The following is a 26,341-nucleotide window of genomic DNA, read 5'->3' as shown; positions in this document are numbered from 1 at the left end:
ATTCTTATGACCACCTTCCACTTAGAAATATGCAGTTAACGTTCCTCCATGTCTTTTCGCGGATTGATAGCTCATTTCTTTTGGTGCCAAATAATATTCCATTGTCTGAACCCACCACGGTTTATCAATGCAGGTTACGTATGGAATGACAAATGTATTGGTTGTTCCCACCTTTTGGTGATTACAAAAGGTGCTATCAACATAGCATGAAGGTATTTATGGAGACATGTTTTCAACGCCTTTGGGTGGGTGCCAAGGCATGTAGTTACTGGATCATATGGTATACATATGTTAGGTTTTGTAAGAAATGGTCAAACTGCCTTTCAAATTGTTTGTAACATTTTTCCCTCCCACCAGCAATGATAGTTTCTGTTGTTCGGCATCCCTGCTTGTCAGCATCCGCTGTTGTCAGCGTCCTGGACTTTGCCATTCTGATAGAAGTGTAGGGTATCTCACTGTTGCTCTAGTTTGCATCTCCCTGATGACACATGATGTTCATATGCTTCGGAGAGGACTTCAAAAAATTCATAGAAATAGAATTAAAAGAGAAGAGTATTTCAATGCAAGCAGTTTTTAAATTTTTAACTACTCACTGATTTGAAAGAGAAACAGAGACAGAGAGAGAAATCTTCTGTCACAGGTTCACTTCCCAAACACCTGCAACAGCTGGGGCTAGGCCAAGCCAAAGCTGGGAGTCGCAGTGCTTCAGCCAGCATCTCAGGGGCTCAGTCCTTGAACTCCTTCTTTTCTCTATTTATACTTGTCCGGGGTGGGGGGGAGGGGAAATCTCACCCGGCCTCACAGCTAAATTAACGTGCACATGCTGAGAACTCACTAGTTTGCATTTCTAGCCTGAGTCTCTTCCCTAAACTTCAGGCTGGTAGAGTCAACCTCCCACCTGATGTTTCAGCTTCAGAGTCTAACCATAAACATCTCTGCTACAAACTGACTCCTTAGGGCAGCCAGGAAACCTGCTTCACTACGAGGCTTGCATAGTTCACTTATTGGCAATTTCAAGTTTTTACACTTTCAGGCAAGAGATCTTGGCAACATTCTTGGCCGGTTACTCTTTTCTTCCACATATACCAGGGAATTCTCTTTGTTCCACATTTAGAATGTATCCAGGTTAACAAACTTCTTCCCAACTTGACTGCTACCACCCTGGTCCAAGACACCTTCTTCTCTGACATGGAATATTGCAAAGCTCTGTTTTTTAGTGTTTCTTTTGCCCATCCCAGTCCTACAAAACATTCTATGCAAAGCAGTCAGAGCCTTTGTGGCACAGTTTTACAAAAAAAAAAAAAAAAAAAAAAAAAAAAAAAAGTCAGCAACATCTCCTCGTTTCATCAGAGTGGATGCCAGGGTCTTTGCTGAGCCCATGTTGTTGTCTATAACTCACTCCTCCTTGCTCATCTGCTGCAGTTGGCATTGGCCTTTTGTTTTCCCATGAATATAACAGGCACATCACTGCCCCAGGACCTTAGCACTGACCGTTGCCTCTATTGGAATCACTCCTGCTTTGATATGCGTGTGGCACAGTCCCGTACCTATCTCATGTCTTTTCTCACATACCACCTTGTATGTGTACCCTTGTAGGTAAAACTGTAAACTCCCCTCATGCCAGTCCCAGTAACAAGCATTACAGTTGTGAGAGTTTCCTGCTGGTCTCTGTGTCCTCAGAGGGTCGTGATTCTGGGCTTCTCTGCCTCCTCCAGCCCTGTCAAAGTCACTTGTGTGTTGTACACTCAGCTCCAACCTCTTACCATCCATGACTTTCTGTAGACTCCCTTCTTCCAGAAAATCGTAACAGCGGCGGACACATCAGCCTCACATGGACACAGACACTGGAACAAGGCAGAGGGAAACTGCTGGTGTACCCTGGGGCAGGCAGGGGAGGTCATGACTGCAAGCTCTCCTTCACAGAACCTGCTATTCCTACAAGCTCACTGGTGCACTTTTACACATGGCTTTCCATTGGGACCACCAGAGCCATTTACTGGTCTGAATATCAGCTCTACTTCAGGTGTGCTGAGGGTTCTGGGGTTGCACAAGCAGTTAAATCAGGGAAATCCAAAGAATAACTGGAAGGGCCCCTTCCTAAAGCTGGACAATCCTGGGAGCTAGCCTCATCAACCTCGGATAACCTCATGGTGTTAGGGCACAGCTATGGGTAGTGATTTATCATGGAATTGTCCCACTTCCACCTCTGTCTTCTATGACAAGGAACCCGGGTTTCCCAGCAAGGCTTAAAGACACGCAGGGGGTAAACGCAGGTTTCCTCCATATTCAGCAGGTGGCATCTCTTCTACTTTGCACCAGGTGAAATCACAAAAGAAGGCAGCACAGGCCCTGCTGGGATTTGAACCCAGGATCTCCTGTTTACTAGACAGGCGCTTTAACCATCTAAGCCACAGAGCCAACCCTGAGGGCAGTTCTAATGGTGTATTATTTGAATTTAATTTCTTTTTTAAAACTTATTTAATGACTATGAATTTCCAAAGTACAGCTTATGGATTACAATGGCTCCCCCCCCCCCCGAATTTAATTTCTTATTTCTATACACTGCAACAGAGTAACCACTTTGTCAGGCAATTTGCCAACAAGCCAGAAAGGCCAAAGCCAAAGAAGAGATTTAGGAGGATGAACACAGGGCCGGGTTGCAAATGGCTGGCTCCCCTTGGGAAACGGTTCCACCGTCTTCACCACTAGGCTCAGGATAATCTCTGGTGGCCATGCTTTGTGCAGCTGCAGAGGATTTGGGGTGAAGAAGCAGTCAAAAGTTAGCATGTGTGTGACACTTGTTGCTGTAAGAATGTGATATGTGACACACCTGACACTCCTCATGGCGTCCATAGCTGCACCGATATCAGCTGTCCAGGGCTCACTGCTCAGTCCCTGTCTGGGGTCGCTCACACCCACTGACCTCAGCACGGTTCTGAGGGCTCCTTCCTGGTTCTGATTCGCCAGTGAGACCTGTGGGGGCCTCTGTAGCAATGCACCCAGCTTACCTTGCCCCCTTGATCCTGCCCACTCTCACGGGTGTCAGTGCAGAGGGCATTCCTGGAGAAACTGCTGTCCGCGAGCTTCCCAGGAAACTGACCCACCACAGCAAGCAAGGGGTGACCCCTGCTTAGGCCTGTTGACCTCAACGTCAGCGGGAACGTGGCTCAAGGCTTCATAGCAAGTGTCCCTCAGGAAAACAATAATGCCTTGTTTTTGCAGACTTTGAGTATTTTCACCACAGGGCAAGACAAGTGACACCCAACTCAAAAGTTGTACAAAGTTAGTGAAAAGGAGAGGGGAATAGCTAATAAGTCATGGCAGTGAAAAGGAAGGTTAGAAAACAACGCAGATTTGGATAGCCAAAGGATATTATCCTCATTTCAAGGAAAACTGTGAATTCTGAGTATGAAACTATTGTTCATCCGTCCTACACATCCCAAGGAAGATCTGATAACACACAGCACTCCCAAGTGTTCGTAGAGAGTAGAATTAAAAGATAAGTTTGTTGTAGTGCAGAACTCTGAAGTCTCTAGTTTTGTTCAAATGCTCAAAGACCTTTTGAAGATCCCTCTGATGCCTGGAATTAAAAACCTTTGTGCAGCAAAATGAACTGATCCTTTGATTCCATTTTTCCTTTTTTTTGGAGGAAAATGTCTACCTGGAGAGGTAGGGCATGAGGAAGGCTTTAGGCATGTGCACCGACAGATTAATGTTTGAAAATCTGATGAAACAGGCGCGGAGGAGGAGGGGGGAAGCAGACGTGCCCAGGATGAGCTACTCCGCGAACTCGGCGGTCTGGGTCGGTCCCGGTTCCGCGGGCTCAGGCTCGCTCTGGGAGCCGGTCGGCGTGCGTGGAGCCCCGGCCTCCCGGGGAAGGGGTGCGGAGGTCTCCTAGCGCCTGCGGCTTCGGGGCGCCGAGGTGCGGGGGCCGGGTCTCCAGAGAAGCATCGCGCGCTGGGTAGTGAACCAGGGAGAAGGCGGGGATTTTTTTTTTTTTTAAGACTGCTTTTAAATTGCTTCAGATTTTGTTTTCCCAAAGAAATCCGAGTTAGTGATAGTGTCGTTTATATCTTCTAAATGGGACAAGCAGCACCATGCGCAGTGGCCGGTTAGCTCAGTTGGTTAGAGCGCGGTGCTAATAACGCCGAGGTCGCGGGTTCGATCCCCGTACGGGCCACTTAGACTTTTGTCCTACCTGCAAAGCAAAACTACACTGCAGACCCAACAGGTGACAGCTAAGTTCTCTCTTCTTTGTTGGCGTCCCAGTCTCGGCTGAAAATGTTGAATCACGTAACCATTGCTCACAGGGCCGGTTAGCTCAGTTGGTTAGAGCGTGGTGCTAATAACGCCAAGGTCGCGGGTTCGATCCCCGTACGGGCCACTTGGGCTTTTTGTGCGAGCAGGAACAGGAAACCAGCTTGCGTCAGATATTTGCGCTCGCAAAGGTTGATGTGCATTGCGTGCAGAAATGGCCCTCCCGTGCCCTTTCTCTGCAAGCTACACAGGTCCCTTACTGGTTCCCCCGGAAGCAGGGTTTTTAGGATCTGTATCTTCACTTTTCTCCTTTAGTTGCCCCAAGTAAATAAAGCTTCCTTCTGGGCACCACTTGAGGCTGACTGGTGACACCCCAAGCAGATGGACCTATTGCATCAACTCAAGAAATTGATGAAGCCAGGTGGGCTCGCTCCTAGCCACGGGGAGCAAAGCGGTTGCCAGGGACAGCTGGTCCAGGGCGTGTTTGCTCTTGGGGAAGCGTTGCCAGCGCTGGTTGGCACGGGAGTTCTCGCTAGGTGCCTGGCGGTCCCCAGGTGCTGACTCGGCGATCCAAGGAATGAAGTGGCCACCTGGACCCCGCTCTGTCCAGCACCCCGTGGTTTCCAGGTGTTAGGGGCCTAAGTCGCTTAATCTTTATTCCAGATTCTTGCCCCCACAGATAAATAGGAATTCAAAGCAGAGGCATAAATACAGTGGGCACGTGAGAGCCGGATTTATCTAGGGGACACAGGGAGTGAGTGCGTGTGGGCCACCCACGTGGGGAGTCACTGTCAGGAGTGGGCCGGAGTTGTTTCTGAGGGCAGAGGAGGGGAAGAGGCCAGAGAAGGAGCCAAGAGCTCAAGGGCCCCTTACTCGCTATCAGTCTCTGTTATGGAATACAAACGGTAGAATTCAGTGTGTCTGGGGCTTTCTGGGAGATTCCTGGCGCCCCCACGTGGAGTTTCAACTCCTATCCGGCCATCTTGGCTCGCCTCCTTCTTGGTCCAGGATGAGACAGGTGCATCATGGGAAACAGGCGTACTGGATTGACAGGTTGGGGGCGGGGAGTCACAAGCAGGGCTGCAGAAACTGCGATTCCAGCTCGCTTGTTCCTGCCTCATCTTCTTGCCTGGCTCCCCTGCACCAAAGGAGTTCGTAATTGCGGTTTGCCGCCGTCCTGTGTGTCTAAGATTGCTGAAAGTAAAAGCCGGGACAGGAAGCTATCAGGAAAGAGCCGGGCACTGGAGAGGGACAGCCTTTTCCTGGATGCCGGAATGGAAGTGTCAGAGTTGGCTGTGGGAGACTGAGGACCCCAAATGGGCGGTCTGAGAAATCGCCCGGCCTTTTTATCCGTTTGGGCTGTTGGATCCTGTGTTCCCTGTCTCGTACCATTTTATTCAGGCTTGGTGATCTCTGCAGGGAACAGGCAGTGAGAGGGAATTTCATAGTTTAGACAACCAGACCTTGATTTACTATAAACATAATGGGACAACTAGTTACGCCGTCACCTGTGATGCCAGCATCCATGTGGGTGCCTGTTGAAGTCCTGGCTGCTCCACTTCCCAGCCAGCTCCCTGCTAACGTGCCTGGAGTGGAAGATGGCCCAAGTGGCTGGTCTCTTGCCACCCTTGTTGGAGACCCAGATGAAGCTCCTGGCCCAACCTCGGGCTATTGCAGCTATTTGCCTTTCAAATAGATAAATTTTTTTTTTTTTTTAGAAGAAAACACAAGATTAACTAGGGAAGGAAAACTCTTGGGAAAGATGGTGCTATCGGTGAGCCAGGAGACCACCAAGAGCCCCTGGGAGTCAGAAGCAATTGTTAAGGAAGACAGGTGGTGTGAAATCCAGCGCTGCCACTGCTAAACCCAAAGAGAAAGTACTTCTGCGGCTAGAGTCCTCTAGGAAGATCTCTACATGTATAAAGAAAGGGAAAGTGGGGGATGCTGCATCCTGCACCCAGCCTGGATTCTCAACCAACCGTTCTCAGTGGTACCACTGGCATCGCTCAGCTCAGCAGGGGACTAGTTGTAAGTGGGGGAGGTGTGCTCCCCCTCCCTCAGTGGTGCCATTCACCTCCTCTAACTTGTGTAATTGGAAGGCTTGAGGGCCAACCCTAAGGGTTTCCTGTCACTGGTAAGGGGCATTTCCATTTCCTAACTCACAGCCCAACCTGGGCAGGTCTTTTTTTTTTTTTTTTTTTTTTGACAGGCAGAGTGGATAGTGAGAGAGAGAGAGAGAGACAGAGAGAAAGGTCCTCCTTTTTGCCGTTGGTTCACCCTCCAATGGCCGCCGCGGCCGGCGCGCTGCGGCCAGCGCACCGCGCTGATCCGATGGCAGGAGCCAGGAGCCAGGTGCTTTTCCTGGTCCCCCCATGGGGTGCAGGGCCCAAGCACCTGGGCCATCCTCCACTGCACTCCCTGGCCACAGCAGAGGGCTGGCCTGGAAGAGGGGCAACCGGGACAGAATCCGGTGTGCCGGCGCCGCAAGGCGGAGGATTAGCCTAGTGAGCCACGGCGCCGGCCAGGTCTTTAATCCTTAAATGACCATCCTTCTAAGAGCAGAGAAAACCCTAGTTGTGCTAGCAAAGGCCCGGGCAGAAGCTGATGAGCAGCTGTCAATCAAGCTGATAAACAGGTATGGAGGTTGGCTTGAGGAATCAGACCCTATGATGGTGCCTACTGTACATCGGGGACCTACAGAGATGACGCATTATAGGAATGTGGTGCTAAAGGCATGCAAGGAGTCAGCAGGCCCTCCACAAACTGGAGTAAGTGAAGACGGATACTGCAGGAACCAGGAGATACTCCCTCTGCCCTCTAGAGCAGCTAAGCGAGGGTCTCAGCCTGCAGGCTTCTCGGGACCTTGCAGCCCAAGTCAGGTGGTTTTGAACACCTCCATACTTTGGAGCTGTGGCTGAACACTCAGAGAAAGTTGGCTGCTGCTCCATTGACTGTTTCCTTCTGATTGGCAGAGATTGCTTTTAAGGTTTTCAACAATTAAGATGTAGCAGAAGATGAGAAGGGTGACATAAAAGAGCCAAGGCAGGTGGCTTTTTTTTTTTTTTGGCTTTTGCTCTCCAGGCTGCTCGTTAATCCAGGAAGTCAAGGGAAGCTGTCAGGGGCCAGTAAACCCTGGCCTCCAGTGGGGACCTCCAGGTAACTTATGGCCTAACCAGTGTGCAAGCAGGAGAGACTGGAAATTGGAGTATCCACGCTGTCCCAGAGAAGGACTCAGAAAAACCTGGGTCCTTTCAACTCCCCTTGACAGAAGAAGAGGGAGGCGACAGGGCCGGGAGCTCCCCAACCAGCTCCTCATGGTAAGATCCAAGTCTCCCCTGGGCTACCCAAGGGACCGAAGGGGAGAAACTTGGGTTTTTGTCCAACACAGCGGAACCACATAGTCTGTGTTGAGTACTAAAAGGAGCTCTCTCTCTAAGAGGGAAGGTACTTTTGAAGGAGTGTCAGGGGAATGAGAAAGGAAGAGACTCCTGGAGTCTTTAACCTGTGCACTGGATTCTAAAGTCATGACTCGCTCATCTGTATGTGTCCCGGTGCCCCATCCCACTCTTGGGAAGAGACCGCTAAATAAACTGGGTGCCAGTGTACATTCTGGTTAAAGTGGAGTAGCAGTGAAGTCCCAAAGAACTGGGGTTAGAATTCTTGGCTCTCCTCCACAAGGCACCCACGGATCCTGACACTGGTCCAGATGGCATTTTGGCTTGGGTTAATTCAGACGTATGAGCCCAGGGCCCAAGGTGGAGTGGGACGGGCTGGCAATGTCTGACCCATAGAGAAAATACCAGTAGCAGACTGGCCACTGGTCCAGGACTGAGCAATGTCCCCAAAGACCTGAAGCAACAGCTGGAATCTCAGTGGTTCTAAGCAGACTCCTTAGGCAAGGATTGACCAAGCCCTGCAGGTTTCCTTGAAGTCCCTCCCTGTTGACTGTTGAGGAGCCAGGTCTGATGAATCTAAGTTAGCTCAGGACTTGAGGGCCATGAATGAAGCAGGTCAGGACACTCATTCCCTACTACCCCATCCCTACTCTCTGCTGGCCAATTCACCAGGGGACAGCAAGTAATATCACACTCTCTGAGATTTATAGGCTGCATTCTTTTGCACTCTCCTGGGCCCTGAGTCCCAGGAGCTATTTGCCTTTGGGAATACCCACAAACTCACTAGAAATCACAGTAGGATTGCACTGGTGTACCACAGGGACTCAAAATCTCACCTACAGCACCATGGGATCAATCTTGTATCAAGGTGTGCAGCTGTTTTGGTCTTCATGGGGGTCACACATGACTGTACTTGGTCATTGCTCTCTGCCTTGTCTGTAACCATGCAGATCCACCTTACCACTAACCTGGTGGATAGACGTAAGAGAAGCCACCTATCCCTCAATCCTGTGATGTTGGATCTCATTTACCAGAGGAGAAAAAAGAAAGCTGGCAGAGGGTGTGACTTATGTTGTCCATCTGCCCCCCAGCTTGGGGGGGGGGTTTGATCTAGAAGTCTTCCCCAGTCTCAAACATGGTGACATCTTCCTCTTGTCCCCTGCCCCATAATATGTCCACCACCTGCCACTGGCTCAGTGACCACATAGCTTGGAGTCCTCTCAGGAATGGGATCCAGAGCACAAGGTTTCTTCCTGCTCCTGAAGCAGAGAAAGGAGCCACAAGCAAATGGCTTTGCACTGGGTGCCAAAGAACTCTGAGAAACCCTGCTGTGGGCTCCAGGGGCAGGTGACCCCATGACCGTGGGGCAGGGAATCTCTCACTCCGGGATGACAGCCAAGGTTCGGTCTCTTTCCGGCTCTCCCTGTCACATGCCTGCTCTCTAAGCCTCATTCTCTCTTCCTCACCTGCATCACTGCTTCCTGGGTGGGTTTTCCCCCACATGCCTGTATCCCTGGAGGTGTTCTCCCCCAGATTTCCTGGGGCCTTCACCCCCTCCTCCCACACATGATCCAGTGTTTTCCCACTTCTTCTACTTCCACTCCTGCAATGAACACATTTTGCCTCTTGGCTCTCTGGATGCCCGTGTATGTAAATTCACTGGCAGCTGAAAGCTTTGCCATCCATTGCTTTCCTTTGCTGCTTAGAAGAAAAAAAAAATAAAAAGTACCAAGTATGGATGTACTCATATTTAAATAATTTTAGAAGATTTATTTATTTATTTGAAAGGTAGAGTTACAGAGAGAGAGAGAGAGAGAGAGAGAGAGAGAGAGAGAGAAATAGAGAGGTCTTCCATCAGCTAGTTTACTTCCCAAATCGCCAGTGGCCAGAGCTGGGCCGATCCAAAGTCAGGAGCCAGGAGCTTCTTCCTGGTCTCCCTCATGGATGCAGGAACCCAGGTACGTGGACCATTATCCACTGCTTCCCCAGGCACATCAGCAGAGAACTGGATCGGAAGTGGAGCAGTCAGGACTTAAACTGGCGCCCATATGGGATGCCAGTGCTGTGACGTAGCAGGTTAAGCTGCTGCCTGAAAAATCTAAACTAAGCAATAGAAAATAAAACAGAAGAAGTGCTGGTGATCTTTAAAGTTGACTCCCAGCAACGTCTCTTCTCTGTGCTTTTGTCTGCACTGCCACAGGTCAAGAAAGGCAGGACTGAGCCCTGACCCTTTCAGCCCTGGGATCACGGAGGAACGTTACCTTGATTTACCACTTGGAAAGTCTCCAGGAGGGTGGAGGGGCAAAAAACAGTCTAGAAGAAAAGTGATCTGGAGTCAGGGAGAAAGAGAATGAAGGGAAGCGACAAGGAAATAAGCTCTGCTGATCGAAGTGTGGTAAAGCCTCTGAGAACTGGGATGGCTAACCAGAGGCGAGCACTCTCTCTCTCTCTCTCTCTCTCTCTCTTCTTTCTTGGGTTAGCAGGTAGTTATAAGTTCCTCTCCTTACTTATGCACTATATGTACATTTTGGAAGTGGGCCATGGCACTTGATCCAACCAAAGGCACCTGCAAGCTTTCCTTGCTTCGTAGAGGTATCCAGCCTTGCTCTGTGCCTGCCCCCTGCCTAGTGATCATTGCGTTCTCTGAGGCTGAGGAGCCAGAGCGAAGCTCCCTTTTGTTACAGTAACAACCTGTCTCCTGACCTCCCCCATCGTCTTGGATTTCTGAGCATGACTGCCCTCAGATGCACAGCCACGACTTTCTCCCATTGTCCAGTGACCTGCTGAATTAAAAAATGTTCTAGTTCAATTTCTTTTCTTGCACTTAAGATTTATGATGCAAACACAAAAGCAGGATTGAGAATTTCTGCTCCAAACACACTTTGAACAGGGGGTAGAAGGCAGAGTATGAGAAAGGATGATCTCTGTCTCTTGAAAACAGAAAGTAATCTGAGGGCATTGTCAAACCCGCTACATGATGCATGAGGCCCCATACAAAATGAATTACAGAGAGAGAGACTGCAAGACAGTAACAGTGTTAAACCAAGTGTGAGGCTCTTGGACACATTGCAAGTGCTGTGTGGCCAGTTCAGATAAAGGGTGATAATAAAAGCTAATGTGAAGAACTCACAGTTTAGTCCCTGGGCCCTGCTGAACTCTTTGAGAGGCAGAGATCATCAGCATAGAAGTATCTGTATAGTCATTATTTTCTTACACGCCTTCCACGCATTCTAATTCCCAGTGTTTGGGAGCTGAGGGAGTTTGAAAACCTTGACCAAGCCTCACAGGTACCATTTCACCAGAGGAGACAAGATCAAGCCACAGCAGAAAAAGCCAACTCTTGGGAGAGGATTCTCCACCCGCGTTTGGGGGGCCTCGGCTGCTCACACCCACTCCGAGGCTAGAGGCCCTGATCGTAGAAGGAACTGATTTCCGCCTTTTCATGGGGTTGTTTCCTAGAGCACAGGTGTGTTGGTGGCAGCGAAAGTCAGGAGGGGTGGATCGGGTGCCAGGGGCAGCAGCCAGGCAGCCAGAGGCTTCGGCTCCTGAACTCGACAGGTGCCTCTTCTCCATCGGCGCCACAGACCCACCCTTCCTGGAGTTCCTGTTCTGCAGGGATATCTCATGGTCTACAGCAAAGCTCCTTTGCCATCTGATAAAAACCCCCTCTGCCTGTGTGACTGGCTGTTGGTCCACACAGTGGCACTGCAGCAGGTGTTGCCACCGGGCACAGAATTTCTTCCTCCCCATGGTTTCAGGTCACCTGATGTCACCAGAAGGGCGGTGACCATTTGAACATCCTCACGGTGAACAAGTGAAGCCTCGGGATTCCAAAGACCAAGTCCCAATTGCCTGGCTGCAAAGATACGCCCAAGGCGAGGGTGAAGCATTTCCTGTTCCTCCAAGAACATCTGACACAAGTATTTGGTTGATGGAAGTGTTGGAGAGGGGATATAGTCTTTTAGATATGCCAGAAATGAACATCTAGAATGTTTAGAATGCCATAGAAATTGGACAGAAAGATTTTCTTTAAGGGTCACTTATGAGGGATGAGAATGGTTTTCTTTGTAGTGGAAAAAGAATAGATATTGAGCACCTATTGTTTACCAGGCACTGTGCTGTATGGTGTGTGTGTGTGTGTGTGTGTGTGTGCTTTCTCAGAATTTCTCTTTGAGATAGGGGATGAGAAAATAGACCTTGTGGCTCAACAAGAGTAAGTGGCAGAGCCAGGACTGGAAGGCAATATTGTCAAGGATTCACTCCATTTCCCTTTAAACAGTGTCAGCTGGGGGTAGGTCTACACTGGCTGTGCAGTCCCAGAGCTCTGGTTCTAAAAGGCTACACACTCCTCTGCCTGCCAGGACAAATTCATCCCTGACCAGGCAGAGACCACCCTCAGGGAGCTCTTTTAGCTACAGAATCTGATTCATGGGATCCTGAAATGTTGCTTGTTCTAACTTCCACTGTCTTTCCTTGCCACTATGGGGGGTTGGAGAGCAGTTTTCCAGGGAGGGATTTCTGACCGGCAGCCTTGAACCCCAGGGCAAGAGAGTCTTTCTAAAGTTCTGTGTTCAGTGTTTCATGGTGGATCTCTTTTTTATGCCCTCATCTTTGACACAATGATCTGAAGGATTGATTTTTGCTTTCTTTTTCACTGTTTCTGAATTTTTTCTCTTTTTTTATTTTAAAGTATTATAGAGGATTATTATAAAAAATCACAAATATGGATAAGCACATATATATTTCCCACCACATTCCAAAACACATTTTATACATGTATAAATATATGCATATATACACATAATTAGTGTGTGTACATTTTTGAAAAGGAATTATCACCCTATAAAAATTCTTTTATATTTTTTAGCTTACTGATAATTTCTTTTTTAAAAAAAGATTAATTAATTAATTAATTTGAAAGATGGAGTTACAGAGAGGCAGAAGCAGAGAGAGAGAGAGAAGTCTTTCATTTGCTGGTTCATTCCCCAAATGGTTGAAATGGTTAAAGCTGGACCGATATGAAGCCAGGAGACAGGAGCCTCTTCTGGGTCTCCCACGTGGGTTCAGGGGCCCAAGCACTTGGGCCATCTTCCACTGCTTTCCCAGGCCATAGCAGAGAGCTGATCTGGAAGTGGAACAGCTGAGTCTTAAAACCGGCCACAAGCCGCCTGATATTTCTTGAATATCTTTATTTGATAGGTATTTGTTGAACTAATGCATCATGTCTTTGGACCATGAGCTTCTTCTAAGCAGGTATCTCTGACTACCTCACTGCTTCAGACAAAAAATCATTCTCCCTCACTGGAGGAAAAAAAAAACTAAAGGTGTCATTTTTCTCCTTTTCCTATACTTGTTCTCTCAGACGCTATCGACTTGCACAGGATGAGAAGTTTGCAGACTCCGTTCCAGCTGGGTTGGATAAATCATTTGAAAATGAGTTTCTGTTTTGGTATTATAAAACTTTGAAAGTACTATTTGTAATCTAAGTACTGGTAAAATGGAGATCTATATATAAGTGAAAAATGGAACTGCAAAAATAATGGGTAAATGGTTTACTTAGGTAAAATAAGATGATATGGGTGTTTGCAAATGGCACAAGGAAGACCAGGAAGGGTGTATAAGGTAGAGGGGGGGTTCTGAGGGGATGGTGGAAGACCAGGAAGGGTGTATAAGGTAGAGGGGGGGTTCTGAGGGGATGGTGGAAGACCAGGAAGGGTGTATGGGGGGGGGGGAGGTTCTGAGGGGATGGTGGAAGACCAGGAAGGTATATAAGGTAGAGGTGTGGGGGGGCAGTCTGAGGGGATGGTGGAAGACCAGGAAGGGTGTATAAGGTAGAGGTGGGGTAGGGGTTCTGAGGGGATGGTGGGAGGAGGGGCTTTTCACTATGCTTTTCTCATTTTCAAATGACACAAATATATTACTCATACTTTAAAAATTAAATTAAAGGACTGGCATTGAGCCTGTGATGCTGGCATCCCATATGGGCACTGCTTTGTGTCCCAGCTGTTCCACTACCAATTCAGCTCCCTCCCTGGGAAAATCATCCAAAGATGGCCCAAGTCCTTGGGCCCTGCACCCATCTGGGAGACCCAGAAGAAGTTCCTGGCTCCTGGCTTCAGGCTGGCCCAGCCCTAGCTGGCTGCCACCATCTGGGGGAATGAACCAGCAGATAGAAGGTATCCCTCTCTAACTCTGACTTTCAAATAAATAAATCAATGTTTACAAAAATAAATGAAATAATATAAAAAAATTACATCTGTTTCATTCTACTGTGTTCAGGTTGGTGGAAGCGGTTCTTCCTTTTTTTTTTTTTTTAAGATTTATTTATTTATTTGAAAGGGCAGACAGAGAGAGAGATAGAGAGAGATAGAAAGAGAGAGAGAGAGAGAGAGAGAATCATGCATCAGCTGGTTTACTCCCCAAATGGCCACAACGGCCCCGGGCTGGGCCAGGCCCAAGCCAGGAGCCAGAGCTTCTTCCGGGTCCCCCAGGTAGATGCAGGGGCCCAATGACTTGGGCCATCCAATGACTTGGGCCATCTTCTACTGCTTTCCCAGGCCGTAGCAGGGAGCTGGCTTGCAAGGGGAGCAGCCGGGACTCAACCGGCATCTGTGTCGGATGCCGGCTCTGCGGCTGGAGGCTTAACCTTCTATGCCGCTCTGTAATCCTGCTTTCTCTTACACTGTGTCTACTAGAGAGGGCTACGGGGTACCCAGCTGTATCAGCCAGACACTGTTCTCGCGGTTTCTGTGAGGGTACTGGTAAAACATTTAAACTGAGCAAGGCAGGTAGCGGGAGTCTAACGGAGAGGAAGCCTGGCCTCCCACCACGCCCCCGACCGCAGACAGCAGGCATGGTCTTTTTGTCGGTTTGCTTCTTCTGTCTTTGGGCTCAGACCAAAACCTTGGCTTTAAACAAGCAGAAAGAAGCAAACAGCGACTCGGGGAGATACGGTGCATGAGCGTTTTCTCAGCGGTGCCAGCACAGGACCCGAACCAAGGCGGCGACGGGAAGCGGCTCTCGGCCGCCTTAGCTCTGCAGCCACCGCGGCAAGGCGCGGGGCGTGGGAGCCGCGCTGCTCCCGGGGACCCGCGCAGCTCGTGCTCACGCGGCTTTGCACGAAGACAGGCGCGGGGTGGCGGCAGAGGGAACACCGCGCCTCCCAGCTCCGTCGGCCCCACGTTCCGCAGGGATTCGGAAAGAAAAGCTATGGAGGGGCGGGCGCAGGAGGAGAGCCCGGGCCCCGCTTCCAGGGCGGAGTTTCCCTCGGGGACCGCGGGTCCAGCGCCCAGCGTGGTCGGGACCGGCGCTGCGCCTGGCGGCCGCGGGGTCTCCTGCGCACGCACAGGGGGTCGCGCACACACGGACCTCGCGGTCGGGTCCAGGTCCTTGCTCTGGAGCCCTTGGGTGACGGCTCCGCGCTGTATCTGGCCAGGCTGAGAGGAGGTGCCATTAGCCTGGGCGTTCCTGCTTTCCCTGAGAGAGGAAGGCAATTCGGATCTTCTTGCAGGGGCGGGAAGTGGCTTTGGAGACGGGGTGCAAGGGGGCCGGGCGGTTGCGTGGAAAGCCCCAGGGCGAGCGCATCGCGTGTGGACGCTGAGTCCGCCGATGGTGTTGCTAACGCGAGCCACACCGCGCGCTTGGCTTTGGATAACAATGTGCTGTATGGTGGTTTTTGTTTTGTTTTTGAGCTAGATGAAAGGATTTTGTGTTTTCACCATAAGGGAGATGTTTGAGGTCTTAACTATATTTGCACAATATGTACGTGTGTGTGAGAACAACATCACGTGGTACCCCATGAAGAGGTACAATTTTTATGTATGGCTTAAAAGCAAGAGATGCCATGAGTTCAGGGACAGAAGGTTCCCACCGGAGAAGCACAGCTCACATGCTTTATGGAGAAAAGGAAAGAACTCACTGGAGTTTGTTATAATACCTCCACGAAAACCATGCCTCTGATGTATAGTGTATGATAATGGGAGAACATGAGTGAATCACTTGAAAATGGCAAGGGTCTAATATATATTATACTTATTATACATGGATAGATTCTATCTAATAGCAAGAAGCCACTGACATCCATAAGATCAGGACATCAAAATCAAAAGGAAATGAGTAAAGATTGGGACAGGCAATTGGAGGAGAAACATTATATAGACAAAATTGTGTCAAGTTGTTAGTAATCACACAAATAAAAAGTCAAAAGATGCCATTTCACCACCTTTACCTGGGCAAAACCAAAAAACTGAACAAAATCAGGTATCGCAGCACCAGTGACAGAAAAGCCCTCATGGCCTGCTGCTGGGAGCTTGGACTGGTGAAACTGCAATGCAACAGGACAAGCGCACAACACAGAACCGCAGGACACAGCCGAACCGAGCGAATGTGGCTGTGGGCCATCACTGGTAGAAAGATCTCTGCTGGGGTCCTGTTTTTCCCCAGAACGAGAACAGCTTTCCTCTCTGGGTTTGTCTACAATCTCAGGTGTACCTTTTTATTATATCCTGAAGAAATAAAACCATGGACAAGCAGAAGTGTGAAATTTTGTAAAATATGGTATCACACCCATGTATGGCACACGGGGCCTTGTGGCTTAGCTGGTTAAAGCGCCTGTCTAGTAAACAGGAGATCCTGGGTTCGAATCCCAGCAAGGCCTTCACTGCTTGGTGGAGATTTTGAAGTTGAAACTTCAAAAACAAGCAAATTCTTGTCACTGCTTGAAGAGAACTCAGATTTCTAGCGCCTGGGCACTCTGGAGATCCCTGATGAGAGGATAATTTCCTCTCCTTGAAGCTTACCTTTAGAATTACTTTCCATAGTTCCTCAAAAACAAAGAAATATTAATGGAAATATTAATGGCTCTGAAGAGTCTTAGTTACAATACAATTTAGAAGGAAGGCAAGAAAAAAAATTAAACACTCATCAAGACTGAGTATTTTAGCAGAAACAATGATTAGTGAGAAAACGTACCTGAAAGAGACAAAAACCCTAGAACCACCAGACCAAAGACTGGAGGCAATGCAGTGGATCCAGATTGAAACAGAAGAGTAGAAACGCTAATGAAACTCTTGGTTGCTTTCTCGTGCCCAGGCCATGTCTTCTATTGTTCATTCTACAAATGTCCCCTGGTCTGCAGTGTTGTGCGCGTCAGCCCCTGTGCAGGGTGAGAATGGCCCTAATGATACCCATCTCAAACCAGCAATAGCAGAGCACTGAGGTTCCTGCCCTTGTGCGTGCCTGAGCTGCGTGGTCGCCACACTGACTGCGCTCAGAGGTGCAATTGTTTGTCAAAACTGAATTTTAAAGGACGCCTTAAAATGGGATGAAATCTAAAGTGGCAGTCAATGATACCAAGAACCGCTAAAGCTTGAAGACTTAAAAGATATGAAATAGGAACTTGTTACACTGTAAGACTTCGTAAAATTGTGGCTATGTGAGCTCTCTCGCCAACTAAAGTCACATTTGTTTTCAACTTGAGCTATTCTTTCCCCAAAGGCACTCCTGTCTAAGGGTGTCACCTGACTGGGATGCGCCTCGTGCCTAAGCCTAGGCGTCTGCCTGTCACAGGCTCACACGTGGGACTCGTGCGATACGTGTGTTATGACAGCTGCTAGGAGGAGACAGTGGGTTGCATTTTCACTAAGCTTCGAGCCAGGGACTTCCTGCCACTGTGCCACAGACTCTGGCCTAAGACCTCTGGGGAGGTCAGCACCGTCCTAGACACCCAAGGCACAGTGGACCCGGCACTGCACCGGCCCAGGAAGCATCCAGTGTTTAAGTCCAGTGAGCCTTATGCAAAAACCATGACTCTACAAGGGAAGGCAAACATCCCAGAGCTGACCACACTGGGCATTCCCTGCTTGATGTTGTGATGAGGAAGACACGGGGACTCATCCCTCCACATCCCTTCAGAATTCCTTCCCACCTCACCCCTGCATCGACCCATGGCAAAGGTCTGCCAGGTTTACATTCAAACTCCTCTGCCTGCTGCGTATCCTGGACCAGATCTCCTGTCCATTCTCCTCTGTTGAATGGTTTCCCAGCTCCACACTAAATTTATTCTCTGCTAACCTTTCTCTCTCTCTTTCTTAAGATTTATTTATTTGAAAGGCAGAGTTACACAGAGGCAGAGGGAGAGAGAGAGAGAGAGGGAGAGAGTCCCATCTGCTGGTTCACTCCCTAATCGGCCATGACAGTCAGAGCTGGGCCATATTGAAGCCAGGAGCCAGGAGCTTCTTCTTCTGGGTCTCCCATGTGGGTGCAGGGGCCCAAGCACTTGGACCATCTTCTACTGCTTTCTCAGGCCACAGCAGAGAGCTGGAGCGGAAGTGGAGCAACTGGGACCTGAACCAGCGCCCATTATGGAATGTCAGCACTACAAGCAGCGCTTCTACTGGCCCCAATTTTTCTCCTTTCCTAACATGTGAATTTATTTTTCTAGATTTTTTTTTAAAGGAGAAGTCTACGTTCACTGCAAAATTGAGCAGTAAGTACAGAAGGTTTCCACAGACCACTGCCCCCGACATTTGCAGCCTCCCGCTCCATCAGCGCCCAGCCAGGCAGTGCGTTCTAGACTACAGACATCCCACACTCTGGGCAGTCGTTACCCAGAGACTAGTGTCTGTGGCAGGCTCACTCCTGGAGCCGTGTGGCCTGTGTGTATAATCACGTGTCCCCACCATTATAGCATCGAATGAGTGGTTTCCCGTCCCTAAACATCCTCTGGGCCCCACCCTTTCCTCCACCCAAACCCTGGCAAGCACTGATCTTACTAAGTCCTTTGTTGTGCTTTTCCCAGAGGTCACATGGAGCATGGAGCTGTTTCTGATGAGTCTTGCATTTAGTAACATGCATCCAGGTTGCCTCCACACCTTTTCATGGCTTGAGAGTTTTCTCTGTCCCTGGAATAACCTTCCATTGTCCGGATACATTGCAGTTTATTTATCCATTCAAGTACATCCACGTGTGAGTTTTCCTGTGGGCATATTTTTCAGCTCTTTTGCACAAATACCAAGTAGTGCATGGATCTGATGGAAAGAAGTGTTTATTTTTCTAAGAAATCATCAAATTGTCTTCCAGACTGGTTGAACCATTTCTCTTCCCACTAGCAATGGATGACCTTTCTTTGTCTGTATCCTCAGCAAGTCTGTCATTGTCAGTGACGTGGATTCTGAAAGTTGTGTGGTGTTTTAGCTTACATCTCCGTAGCTTTCGTTTGCGCATTTGCCACCAGTATATCTTCTTTGGAGATCTGTCTGCTCAGACCTTGGGTCATTTCTTTAATTGGTTGTTTGTGTTCTTACTATGGAGTTTCTGGGAGTTGTGTGTTTTGAATAATGCTCTGTTACTAGATGCATCTTTTGCAAATATTCTCTCCAGTTTGTGGCTTGTCTTCATTCTCTTGATGTTACAGGTTTATCATTATTATTTTTTTTTTCGCATTTCTTATTAGTTTTTCCTAGAGCCCTCACCTCTCTGCTCCCATTGCCTGTCTTGCACGTCTGCTCTATCTGGTGGAGCTCTTCACATCTTAATCTAGATTGTTTCAACTTTCGGGTCTGATGATTCCAACATCCTTGCCATCTCTGAGTCTGGTTCTGATGCTTTCTCTTCAAACTGCTTTTTGCCTTGTAGCACATCTTATTTTTTCTCCATAGCTGGATATGTGGTACCAGGCAGAAGAAACTGCTACAAGTACTTCAGTAACATGATAAGCTGCGGGTGGAGGGGATGCCTTCTCTGGTCCCATGAGTGGGTCCTGGTCTCCCAGTGACCCTGTGCCTCTGCACTGTGAACTCACATGTGCTCCTTAGCACACCCCCCTCCCACCCCCACCTTCAGGTGAACTGATTGGCTATAGGGGCTGGAGTTGGGTATCCTTGGGTGCTTCCTCCCCTGGCTGAGTCAGTTCTGGGATGCTGGAGTCCCTGCAGGTGAGGCTCTCTGGGTAGTTTGCTTCTCCTGTTCGCAGACCTTTTTAGCAGAAGCTCCATTGTCCTCCAGAACGGTTCCTCTTCTGGCATGGGAGGGGATTGCTCTCTCTTGTTTGCTATGAGAACCTGGTCAAGCTACTGGATGTGACTCGCCCAGGGTTGCCTGCAGCACTTCCTGAACTGCGGCCCTGGCCCTTTCTCCCACACTGGGTCCTGTTCTGGGTTGGGATTCTCTGTATCACTCCTCTATTTCTCTTCAATTGTGGGGCAGCTGTGGGCTCCCTGGTCTCACTTCTCCAGGAAGAACTATTGGGTTTCGGTTTGTTCAGCTTTCCACTTGTTTTGAAGACTGCCTGGCGACTTCCTGCTTTGCGCATATGAGATGGAATAATGCATGCATGTGAATCTATAATTGGTGCTTCAAGAACTGTTTTAGCACCTGTCTACACATTCTGATATGTTGGATGTCATTGTTTTTTGTTCAGATTATTTCCTTCTTTACCCTTGTCATTGTCTTCTACCCATGGGCAATTTAGGAGTGCAGGGTTAATTTCCAAGCACTTGGAGATATTCTTGTGTTTTACTGATTCCTATTTAATTCTGTCTTGATTAGAGGATGCTTTATTATTGCAGCCTTTTGTCCTTGGGAGATTTTTCTTAATGGCTGGCTTTCCATGAATTTTGCATGTGTATCTGCAGACTGTACACTTGGCAGGTGTTTCACATTGTGTCTCACTCGAGTCTAACAGGTCCAGTTATTTGGTGACGAGTGATGTGCACATACTGAGCAATCTGCTGTCTGGCAAGGATCAACAGTCATTGCTCTGTACTAACAAGCAGAGCGAAACCTGAAATGGTTACATACAAGCAGATAGTAACTGCCACTGAAGTATTCACCGGCAAGCAAAAAACAACCAGGTTTCATTCCCAGGACCGATGCCTCCCTTTTCCTCTTTCTGACCTTGGGAAGGCTTCTACCGCAGCTTTAATCATGTCAGCTAGAAACAAGTTTAATTAAAAGACAAAGGCCTCCATCACACCACCAGCAATGGACAAGGCTGTTAATTTTCCAAATCCTCCCTGAAAATTGTCATTTGCCTTTTCTATTCTTTGTATTATTGTTGTTAATTTGGCTGTAGCCATCCTAATGGATCTGAAAGGGAATCCGAAGGTGGGCATGACTTGCATTTCCCAGATACACAGTGACGCTGAGATCTTTTGATGTGCTCACTGCCTATTTTATCTTGTTTGGAGAGATGTATATTTAAGTCCTTTCACTGTTTTCAAATTGGATTTTTGCTGTTGCTTCTAAGTCATTAAGAGTTGTTTACGTATCCCAGATAGTAATCCTTTATCAGACATAAGATTGACAAACATGTACTGTCATTCTGTGGGTTGACTTTTTACTTCTTGATAGTGTCATTCATACACATAAGACTTTAATTTGCTGAAGTCTAACTTATGTGTCTTTTTAATTTCATTGCCTGTGTTTTTCTGTCATATACAAGTAATCATTTCTAAATCCAATGTCCTAAAGATTTCTCCCAATGTTTCATCATGGAGTTTTTTGGTTTTAGCACTTGTGTTTAGGTCTTTGATCCACTATGAATTAATTTACGCATGTGGTATGAAGGATGCATTCAGTTTCATTGCTTTGCATGTAGATACACAGTGTTTCCATTTGTTGAAAAGATTGTCCTATCTCTATTGAATGGTTCTACCACTCTTCCCAAAGATCAATTGCCCATATACGCAAGAACTTACTTGTGGGCTCTCTATTCTATTCCATGGGTCTATGTCTGTCCTTAGGCAGGTACCATATGGTTTTGATTGTGGCAGCTTTTTGTTTCTTTCCAAAGGCTTTTGTTGCCTGTTTTGGCCTATGATTGTTTGTCTTAGGCTTTGTTACTCTGTAAAGTCAGAATATTTTGGGAGCTCTGAGACAAAATGAACACAGCCCTTTGTGTACACGAGTTCCACATCTGTGGATTCACCCAACCTGGGATTGAAAATGCTCGGAAAACAAGAATCTGATGTGTGGGTTTTCTGCAAAGGGAATTGGATGGTCCATTTTGTGCTGTTTACTCCCTGTACATGCAGATTTTTCCTGAAATAGGTGGGTGGCTCGTCCTGTGGAGCTTGCACAGACTGTGAGGGGTCAAACAATAAGCAAACAAGTAGATCCTGACCTGGTCCCTGTGGACACTCAACTCCTGATCCCTGCATTTAGGATCTTGAGACACAAATTACATGAACTGAGCAGTAACTAAGAAACTAATTGTGGGGTGAAAATTTGGCGCAGTGGTTAAGGCTCTGCTTGGGAACGCTAGGGTGCCTGGGTTCAAGTCCCAGCTCTGTGTCTGATTTCTGCTGATACACATCCTGGGAGGCCGCAGGTGATGGCTCAAGAATTTGAGTCCCTGCACCCACATGGGAGATCCAGACTGAGTTAAATAAACTCTCCATCCAAATGACTGTCAATCACATTTTTATAATAAAACAACAACAACAACAAAATCCCATTCTGAGTGGAAAAGTCTTGATGCTGCATGTTTTAGGGAAATGAGGAAAACGCTTTCCCAGTGCACGCCCAGCTTGCTCCTGCAGAGGAATGCCATGACCCCTTCAAACAGAACCCAGACCAGCAGGAGGACAGTTCTGCCATTTCTGTTCTGTGCATTTGGGTCAGAAAGTTCTCCAGGAGGGTACAGGAGAGGAAACTCCCTCCCGTGTTTCCAGGGAAACCCTGGAGCCATCACGGCTGGGCCTGGTGGGCAGGTGGCAGTGGGCAGGCACAGGGACGTAGAACACAGTTCTGCAGTCTGATTTTTCATGGATCTGCAGTTTCCTGAAACTCGTGGGACTCACTTCCCCATGTGGCTGGGGTGAGTTTGGGATGCGCCGTGGGAGGTACCCACCCTTTGCCTTCCATTTCCTGCAGCCTCCAATTCCACTTCTGTGAATCCTTGTCCTCCGTGTTCCCACTTGAAGCCTAAAATACAATCCCAGCATGGTGGCTGCTTCCACCACTACAGCCTGAGAGGGACTTTAACCTGTTTATGTTGCCTCTGTTTTAGGTGCTTACAGTTTTCCCTTATTAATTTTTAAAATAAATATACCTTGGCTTTGGCCACTATTCCAGAGATTACTCTTGTCATCGACTATGTGCTTGTAGAGTTTGTTAAATTCTTTAATTTAAAAAAGAAATTAAGGCACATTTGCTGGGTTCCAATATCTGCAATATGGAATGAGATGCAACAAATGTCATTTCTCCCGCCTGCTTGCCATCTGCCCAGGGCAGGCCCCACCTCCGTGGGTTAGCATGGTCATGCATTTCCTGCCAGCTTTGCAGAGCTGTGGAAGTGCACACAGAATCTAATCCAAGGACATGGTTTCTCCCTCCCCAGCCTGCATGCTGTCATTCACGACATGTTGTTCGGCACCTGGCTTTTTCCATACGGTGATATTTTTGAGAACGTTATCACTGAGTACCTGAAGATCCTCCTTATTACTTTAAAGTATGCATTGTGTCCCATTTTGTAGATTTATTTGATAAATTTTATGAGGATGAATGAGTTTTTTCTTATCTTTCTGTTACAAATAACGCTGCAGTGAGCAATGATTTCTCACGTACACAGGCACCCTTTCCACACTTGAAGAAATGCACCTCAGGAGAGCTCTCTGTCTCCCTGCCTTTTTTAAAATATTTGTTTTTATTTATTTGAAAGGCAGAGTTACAGAGAGACAGAGAGATCTTCCATCCTCCGGATCACTCCCCACATCTGGCTGCAATGGCCAGGGCTGGGCTAGGGCTGGGCTAGGCCGAAGCCAGGAGCCAGGAGCTTCATCTGGGTCTCCCCTGTGGGTTCAGGAGCCCATGTACTTGGGCCATCCTCTGCGGCTTTCCCAGGCACATTATCAGGGAGCCGGGTCGGAAGTGGAGCAACCAGGACTCAAACTGGCGCCCACGTGGGATGCTGGTCTCACAGGCGGCTTTACCCATTATGCCACAACGCCCACCCCTCAAACAATCTATTTTCCTCCTCCATCTTTATTGGAATGGTTTAAAATTACATTGCTATTTTCTAGGACTTCAATTGCTTTTCCCATCTGACTTTTCAAAACTGATTACAGCCAATGAGACATGAATGTCCAAGTGACATGACACACAAAAATAACATCTTGATTTCTTTGGAAATGCGTTTCTCTGTAATTTCTGAATATCTCCAAAGGGTGCTAACTCTGAGCATCAATGTTTCCCAAGGGTTTTAGATTTAGTCTTTGAAAAAATGTGTCCGAAACCTCTAACGCCACCATCTGTATGCCCAGCATCAATGCTCAGGCTTGTATCTGCATTTCCCTTGCGTAGTCTCTAACACGCATATCTGTCTGTTAGCCTTGTGTACTCCCACCCAGCTGGAGGTTCCAGGAGGGCCTCACTCAGATGTTACAAGGGTTATTTAATAGCTACCGAGGTCAGACAATCCAAGGCCAGCATTATGCTAAAATTAAAGTTATTTGTGGATGCCCATGGACACTTCCAGAATTGGTTTTACCTCCTACATGGGAACACAGCCGAGAAACCCAGAGCGGACTCACTGGTCTGAGTCCGCTCCCATTCATGCATTCTTGTTCACCAGTGGCGTGGAAAGGGGGGTTCTTCCACCAAGCACCACACCCAACGCCTCCACCTCCCCACACCTGGAGCACCCGGAGCACCTCGGTGCAGTGTTTGAGCGTGTCCACGTTCTCCACAAGAATAGCACTTCTGCTCACTGCCATGGTCACGGTCAGGAGCCTGGCCTGCCGTGGTTGTAGTGGCACGGCTCTTGCTCTCCCCTGGGCTTCTCGCGGTCCTGGGCGGTGTGGCCATCTCTGCCACAGCGGCAGCCGGCTTCATCCTCCTGATCACACTCTGGGAAGACAGCCAGACCTGCCACAGCGGGAACACACACCTGGGAGAGATGAGGAAACCAACTGGGAACCTCTGCCGGGCTTCTCGTCCCACTGCCCGGCCTCCACCAGCGGGGCATTCCCCTGGCCCAGGGGCCAGGCTGTTCGCACTTGCAGGACTGGGCACTGCTCGTGGCTGCAGTGAGATCTTTGGAGTGGGGGCCGCAGGCCAGGAGAAGGAGACTTGCAAGGTCGTGGCCATTTATTTTCAGGGTCTTTGCCTGTGCCACACGTGGTCTGCACCCAGCTCTTCAAACAATTAAAAAAACAACAACAAAAACAAAACAAACAAACAAACAAAAACCTTAGCGGGGGGGCCAGCACTGTGCATAGTAGGCTAAGACGCTGCCTGTGGTGCTGGCTCATGTCCTGGCTGCTCCTCTTCAGATCCGTCTCCCTGCTTATGGCCTGGGAAAGCCGTAGAAGATGGCCCAAGTCCTTGTGCCCCTGCACCCACATGGGAGACCCAGAAGAAGCTCCTGGCTCCTGGCTGGGGCCTGGCCCAGCCCTTGTTGTTGCAGCCATTTGGGGAGAGAACCACTGGGTGCAAGACCCTTTCTCTCTCCCTCCCCCCCCCCCCCATATTAAATCATCCCTTTCTTCAAGGATTACCTTCCCTATGGAATTTTCTGAGAGCAATGTGGATTAGATGTCCTTTCTGTCTTTCAGTTTGACAGGAGGAAAATCTTACAGGGGTTGAATTTCTGCAGGGGAGAAAGGTAAGCTTTTAGTCTTAGCCATCTAAGGCTTCGACTTTGCTGTCCAGGCATGAACAGAGTGTTGATTTCTACCCAGCCTTCATGTCCCCAGCCATCCCACTTCTAGGACTGTCCCTCAGTGAACTTTCCTCCTGGCCCTGTGGTGCTGTCCGAGGTAGTGCAGGGCCGGCATCCAGCCAGGCCCAGGCCAGGAGCAGGGAGGGAGGAGTAATGCTTTTGGCTCCTTCCTGGCACCACGAGGCAGTCACAAGTGAGGCACCTGGACCAAGAGGGAAAAATCTTCAGCTTCAAGAAAGTAAATTAATCAAGAGACAAATGACTTCCCAAGATCCACAGCACTGTATGGAAGTTGAAACCACAGAGATACCCAAATCAAATGGGAGACAGCGGCTGAATGACTAAGGCCTGGGGAAGAGTGGGGATCATTGTGGGGGGAGAGACGGAGTGGGAGGTGGGAGGCCACTCCTGGGAGGCAGCTGTCCTCTCCAGGCCCCTCAGCCCAGGCCCTCCACAGTCTGTCCTACAAAGCATCCTCTCCTACAAAGTGCACTGGGCTCCAGGCCTCCCCGGAGAGCCTGGTCTCTTAAGCTGTTTCTCGGTTGTCAGACACGGAAGCAGCCTTGCAGCTGGGAGGACAGAGAGACTGGCCCAGGACAGCCCATGAATGGCCTCCGATCACATCCCTGCACATGTAGCCTGAGCTTTCCCAGCTTGGTGTTGGTGAGGCCCAACCCTTCCTGGGCCTGGGCTGCACATTGTGGAATTTTGTTTGTGGTGGATTGAGAAGGCCATGCCAAGATGGCTGCTGGCAAACAAGCATCAGTTACTCAGGAATGGCTTCAGCAACCCCCTGGGAACCCACCTGGCAATGGAGCCTGCTTGGCAACAGGCTGTGATTGGTTAGGGCATAAACTGCCCCTTGACTGGATTGGCTGCCTTGCCTATATAAGCTGCTGTACCAACAGAAATAAAGGAGTATGCGGGCTGCTCGCCTCTGGCCAGGTGTCTGTGTGGTGACTCCGCGCCTCTTGCCCCCACCATGCTCCTCCTCCCAGAAGTACCCACAGCAACAACTGTCAGTTCT

At 48.7% G+C, this 26,341-nt stretch overlaps 1 long non-coding RNA gene and 4 other non-coding genes across 5 annotated transcripts in view; 4 read left to right on the top strand and 1 right to left on the bottom strand.

Moving 5' to 3' along the window:
- Nucleotides 1-26,341, top strand: part of LOC127487832 (uncharacterized) — a 60,591-nt gene that overhangs the window by 2,921 nt on the left and 31,329 nt on the right. The window lies entirely within an intron of this gene.
- TRNAT-AGU (transfer RNA threonine (anticodon AGU)) lies at nucleotides 2,345-2,418 on the bottom strand. Its single transcript has one exon. It is a non-coding gene; the product is annotated as a tRNA-Thr (tRNA).
- Nucleotides 4,107-4,180, top strand: TRNAI-AAU (transfer RNA isoleucine (anticodon AAU)). The gene has a single exon. It is a non-coding gene; the product is annotated as a tRNA-Ile (tRNA).
- Nucleotides 4,311-4,384, top strand: TRNAI-AAU (transfer RNA isoleucine (anticodon AAU)). The gene has a single exon. It is a non-coding gene; the product is annotated as a tRNA-Ile (tRNA).
- Nucleotides 16,235-16,308, top strand: TRNAT-AGU (transfer RNA threonine (anticodon AGU)). The gene has a single exon. It is a non-coding gene; the product is annotated as a tRNA-Thr (tRNA).

The sequence above is a fragment of the Oryctolagus cuniculus genome, chromosome 5 (genome assembly GCF_964237555.1).
Source record: "Oryctolagus cuniculus chromosome 5, mOryCun1.1, whole genome shotgun sequence".
NCBI classification, from domain to species: Eukaryota; Metazoa; Chordata; class Mammalia; order Lagomorpha; family Leporidae; genus Oryctolagus; species Oryctolagus cuniculus.
The sequence above is the reverse complement of the archived record's forward strand: the minus strand, read 5'-3'. Positions and strand labels throughout refer to the sequence as shown.